The sequence below is a fragment of the Palaemon carinicauda genome, chromosome 5, assembly GCF_036898095.1.
Source record: "Palaemon carinicauda isolate YSFRI2023 chromosome 5, ASM3689809v2, whole genome shotgun sequence".
Classification (NCBI taxonomy): Eukaryota; Metazoa; Arthropoda; class Malacostraca; order Decapoda; family Palaemonidae; genus Palaemon; species Palaemon carinicauda.
Window position 1 is genome coordinate 177,265,476 of NC_090729.1, and position 6,297 is coordinate 177,271,772.

Sequence of the window (6,297 nt, forward strand, 5' to 3'; positions counted from 1 at the left end):
ACCAATGACAATTGTGTTAGTGTGTTTGTTTGTAAACAAAACAGATTGGTAACATCTGAAGAGCGTATTGCATAAGGCGTCTAATAAAAGTTTAAGATTACATTATTTTGTTGTATTTTAGAAATAATGGCGAAGATAAGAAAGTGAGTAATAATTTAAAGTTGAGATGTAAAATATGGTACAATGTGTCTTGGAACCAGAAGACTTGATATTGTTTTGAAGTTGTCTTGTAGATTTTCTATTATAGGTTTATAAACATTTGCTATAAACAACGAAATCATATTAATATGGTACTAAGGAAAGGGGATTGGAAATGGTAGAGATTAATATATATATATATATATATATATATATATATATATATATATATATATATATATATATATATATATATATATATATATATATATATATATATATATATATATATATATATATATATATATATATATATATATATATATATAAGGATAGAACCCGTAAGAGAATAAATGAAAGTATGCAGGACTTTATAGAAAGTATAAAGAAACATTAGAAAGGAAAGTGGTAAATAAAATTGAAGACAAAGTAAGAAGGTATTTGGAAGAGTAGGACTAATCAAAATATAAATAAATGAAAATTTATATAACTCAAAAAAGTACAAAATCAACCGGTTACCAATTAGTTAAGACAAGCTATCAAAGAAAAACGGGATTCGATAGAAACAAAGTTGTAAAAAAAATAAATAAATAAATAAATAAATAAAAAAGTGATAAGATACCAGGGAGAAGAAGAATATGTAGGCAATTAAGACGAAGAGGGATGATAAATGTAAAACCAGTTATTCATGAAGAGAAATGTTATAGACGAGATAAAACGGGATAAAAAGTATAGACGGATAATGTGAATTTGCTTCGAAATTAGAAAGGCTGATGTAATTTGTGTGTCCAGAAGGTAAGCTAAATGTGCGAAAGGCTAAGCTATTTAGATGTTATTTAAGTGTATATTCTAGACAGGAAATTAGTATTGACTATTTACCTTAACTGCCCTAAAAAGTCTTGTATTAGTATCAGTAAACTCTTCAAAGAATTTTGATTCAGTAACAATGGAAGTGTTAATTGAAACTGTGGTCGCATATAAATTCAATCTAAAGTTATATATACAATTATTGCAAATGTATTAGATGGTGATATCATGAATATTGTCCTAGGTCAAAATTTATGGGAGGTAAATATTGTGAGTTCAGGATTTACTAAAAATGCTTTTAGCCTAGTGTAACATTAGGGCAATTTGAGCAATTCTTATCATCGATATCAGCACAAAAGGAACTTTTCTCGCCAATGAATAGTCTTATCTAGAAAGTGAAACAATAATTATCGACTTTCAAAAAGTTCTTTATATCAGTAGGAGAGGTTTGTTCTTTCTTTTAGATTGCCTCGAGTTCATCTCCACGGGGGGGGGGGGGTCTTAGCCTAAATCGCATAGCATTGGCTAGTTTTTCCCTTTTATGGAAAGTAACGTCAACTAGTTCTAATCAAAGTTCATGCGCCTATTTGTCTCATTTTCACACTTATAACTCCCGTACCTGCTTTGGTGGGAATGCTTGACTTGACTGATTGATGATACTAAATTGTAGTCTTTGGTGTACAATATTAAGAAAGGAACTTAGCAGCGATTTCTAGATCCGTGGAAAGGTGTCCCTTTCTGTAGTCTTTTTAAAAATAAGTCGATTTGTTTCACATTTCCCAACAAAACCGGTAAATTTTTTTCTGATTTTTTTGGAGGGATATCTTAGATATCTCAAAAATATATAATTTTAAACCTCCATATATAATTATAACACGGATTTCCACCAATTATAATTTATTTCTTGAACAATTTACTGACAGAAAAAATCTTTTCCTCGGTGACTTTATCCATCTTATAGTCTCCCATGTTTTATTTCATAACATTTTCTTTGAAAGCTACATTTTCTTTTATAGAAGAGCGAAAGATAGATTACTGGCAGGCATGGCCTTTCTAGAATAAATGAGAGTAAAGTCTTGAGAACTGTTTAGAATTGGAATAAATTAATAAAAAAAAAAAACATGGTTCCTAATGTAGGGTAACCATAAGGAGAATATATTTAAGAAAGGGGAAACGACAAGGAAAAGATGTTTGTTATTTTACGTAACCATATTTGGACGTTCGGCTGGAGAAAATTCTGTGAAAATGGGATTGTGAATATAGTCAAGACAACTTAGTTTGAGAGGAGGAAAGATCGTGATAAGGAAAAGAAAATAGGCCAAACCAAGGACGTGGAAATTGAAGGTTCGTGTAAAAAAATATAGGTCTTTGTTACAGTAGGGCAGTGAGAGGCAATAAAAACACTAGGGTGATGAAGAAAGGAGATGGTTAGTGAAGAAAAAATATAGATAATTTGAGATACAATTGTACGATAAACGAGGAAACTTGTGCACAGGAATACAATGGAAGACAAACTAGGTCGAAAAGGGAAAGCGAGGAAAAAAAGTAAAAAAAAAAAAAAAAAAAAAAAAAAAACTATAAACATTAGAAAGGCGAAAAAAAGTGATGGAGGGTAAATAGGAAAAAAAATCCAAGGAAGTGTGTGTACGCTACAAGGAAAGAATAACTATAAGTAGACAAGATTCGTATGACAAATATCTAAACTCAAGATTGACATAGCTGATATTTTGATAATCTGTTGTCTTTCACAGAAAGAAAAGAGACGGATCTGCACGCTAATATGGTGGAAGGGTATAGTTTGACAGTGCATGTGAAACTGACTACTTGGGGCGATGAAATATGTAAAAATGGAGGAAAGCCTCACGTGAATTACTCGTTATTTTAAAGTTTTTTTTTTTTTTTTTTTTTTTTTTTTGGGGGGGGGCGTTGTTTAGAAAGAAAACGAAAGTCTGAGAAAAGTGTCTAGATGAAAGAAACACTAAGAAGTAATTTGGATCGATGAAGTAAAAGTCCTTGGTCCCCAGGGTGTACATAAGGTCGTGCGATATAAAGATGATTAACACTTTGTGTAAATTTATTATCATCATTGCACGACAAAATGAAAGAACAATAACTTGCCTAAGAAACTTGTAAAGAATGGAATGTTATTATGTTAATATATAAAGACAATAGAAATATGATGATTCGTTATCTCGCCAAGGACTAAAACGAAGATGATGAAGCAGAGCAGAAAACGAAGACGAAGAGTAACTAAATTGAGGGCTATGAATGCTGCTCTTAGCGCCCGCCAGGAAGCAAGCTCTGGGCAATTGGGTGTGTGTGTGAAATAACTGAAGGTAAGAAGAGTTGTAACACCTTTTGGTTCTGTTAAAACTGTTTTGTTTTGTATACAAATATTCTAACCAGCACTCCCTCTTGGAGTAAGATACTAAATCACACTGTAGGTTGTAGGTAGGCCATGGCACCAGCCACCCGTTGAGATACTACCGCTAGAGAGTTAAGGGGCCCTTTGACTGGCCAGGAAGTACTACATTGGATCCTTCTCTCTGGTTACGGTTCACTTTCCCTTTGCCTACACATACACCGAATAGTCTGGCCTATTCTTTACAGATTCTCCTCTGTCCTCATACACCTGACAACACGGAGATTACCAAACAATTCTTCACCCAAGGGATTAACTAATGCACTGTAATTGTCCAGTGGCTTTTTTCTCTTCTAGGAGGACACTCCAAAATCAAACAATTGTTCTCTGATTTTAGGTAGTGCCGTAGCCTCATTACCATGGTCTTCCACTGTCTTGGGTTAGAGTTCTCTTGCTTGAGGGTACACTAGGGCACTCTTTTATATCTAATTTCTCTTCTTGTGTTATTGAAGTTTTTTATAGTTTATATAGGAAATATTTATTTTAATGTTACTATTCTTGAAATATTTTGTTTTTCCTTCTTTTCTTTCCTCACAGGGCTACTTTCCCTGTTGGGGCCCCTGCGCTTATAGCATCCTGCTTTTCCAACTAAGGTTGTAGCTTAGCAAGTAATAATAATAATAATAATAATAATAATAATAATAATAATAATAATAATAATAATAATAATAATATTAATAATAATAATAGAACCAGATGTCAGGATGCCAGAAAACTCCCAATCAGTCAATCACACTTTAGAACCTATACATAGAAAAGCTGGGATATTTGTTTCTATATCTTTCTATAGCTTTCGCAGAGCCGCTTGCCGAGAGCCTTGCAGCCGGTATATTTATTTATGGAAAATCTGGATACTCAAATTATTTCAATTGATGAGAAAAAAAAAATTATGGGGTCGTTCTCTTCCGCTGATAAGGATGCTAGATAGATTATTTTCCACACGCAAACTAAATGTTAATTTAACCGGATGAGTGAGTAAATAAAATTCCAATTAAAACTATTATTTCATTCAAATTGAGTAATTAAATTAATCTAGAGGTGCTTTTAATATCAAAGAATTACTATAATTAAGCCCTTTGACCAAAACAAAATGGCGAACCAAATTTCCCGTTTAATCACGGATCCAAAAATCTACTTTATATTTGAAAGTAAACTATATTTTGTCGCCAATTTGATTCGATGGAATATTCTTTTAAGCTGAAACAAAACTATTATTCGAGAAAAAAAGGGTACAACAGTCAGTCGATTTATAATGAAGTGAAACAAACATTTTTTTTTTTTTTTTTTTGTAATGGTATGCGACTAATGTCTTTATACCTCTGTTGTATTAGAAGCTTACAGGTCACCGCATATCAGGTTCTGGTTTTATAAGCAGAGATTTCTGAATAATCTACTTCTGTGGAAAAATGATGGTGGTATAGTTCTCGAGGATTTGATTTTAATGAGTAATACGATTGTATGAATACCATGAAACTTGGTGTTATTTTGTCTTTTCTGATTTTCTTTTCTTTTTTTACGAGTAGGCTATTATTCTTAACTAGTGTACGCATACGCACGTCACACACCCTCTCAACAGGGAAGGACTACTCTCCCCCTCCCGATATATATATATATATATATATATATATATATATATATATATATATATATATATATATATATATATATATATATGTGTGTGTATATGTATATGTATATATATATATATATATATATATATATATATATATATATATATATATATATATATATATATATATATATATCCAAACTTGCTCTTTATTGTATAGGGGAGCTTAAAACAGAAGAGGGACGTCAATTATCATTTTCCATCTACAATTTTTAAAGATTGTTTTATGATTAAAATAGTAAAAAGGTGCCAATTAGTTTTCATCTAAATTTTTTTTTGAAAATTATTCTTATATCTTATACAAAATATAGTCTTTTCCATTGTATTCTCTTTGGATTAAATTTGAAATTTCGAAATCTTTTGCCTTCCATCAGCGACGTTTCTCTAAGAGTTTCGCGGCATTCCTATCACTTCTCAGCAACCTCTCCTGTTTTATTTTACTAACTCACTATTAAGCACATTAACAAAAGTGTAAAAGATGGTATATTTAACATTGAAAGTAAAACCCATTTGTATTCAGCGTGTAGGAATGTAAATTTAGCCTCACTTGTCACCCAATCTGATCCCCGTATGTAGGGTTATGTCTGTGGTTATGTTTTATACATCACGTGTCCCGTAGGAGAATGTGTTTGTTCTGTCACGTGTCACGGGCATACACGCTCTCTCTCTCTCTCTCTCTCTCTCTCTCTCTCTCTGCGTGTGTGTGTGTTACGAACATACATATATGTATGCATGTATGTGAGAGACAGAAAATGTACAGCATTGTTGTTTTTACTTTCTTAAATCGGTATTCCAGGTTTTGACCCATTTTTTTTTTACCCGTCATGACTATATTTTTTAACCTTTGGGAAAACTTACCCTGTGACAGTAATTCTAGAACGCAACATCAAAATTTAATCCTTGTAAATTGTGATAAAGTAAATACAAATCATGAACTTAAGGATGCAATTTTGCTGTGACGCCACACCAAAAATAAGAATACAATTACGTTTTATCTGACACTGTATCTAAAATTAGTGTACGTGACCCGTCAAAATGATCGCTAAATATTTAGATAGATGTGCAGGCACAGACACCCCACCTCTTACCAGGTTATGACTACTCCCTCTCCTTCCTAACCGAGGGACGGGGGGAGCTAAGCGTGAACGAATATATATATATATATATATATATATATATATATATATATATATATATATATATATATATATATATATATATATATGTGTGTGTGTGTGTGTGTGTGTGTGTGTTTATATATATTATATACATATATATATATATATATATATATATATAT

General features: G+C 31.7%; 1 protein-coding gene across 1 annotated transcript in view; it reads left to right on the top strand.

Moving 5' to 3' along the window:
- The first annotated feature begins 123 nt into the window (after positions 1-123).
- CrzR (corazonin receptor) overlaps positions 124-6,297 on the top strand; it is a 53,417-nt gene continuing 47,243 nt past the window's right edge. The window contains exon 1 of the mRNA XM_068374367.1: positions 124-143. The gene's annotated coding sequence lies outside the window, so the exon portion shown is untranslated. The remainder of the gene's footprint in view (positions 144-6,297) is intronic.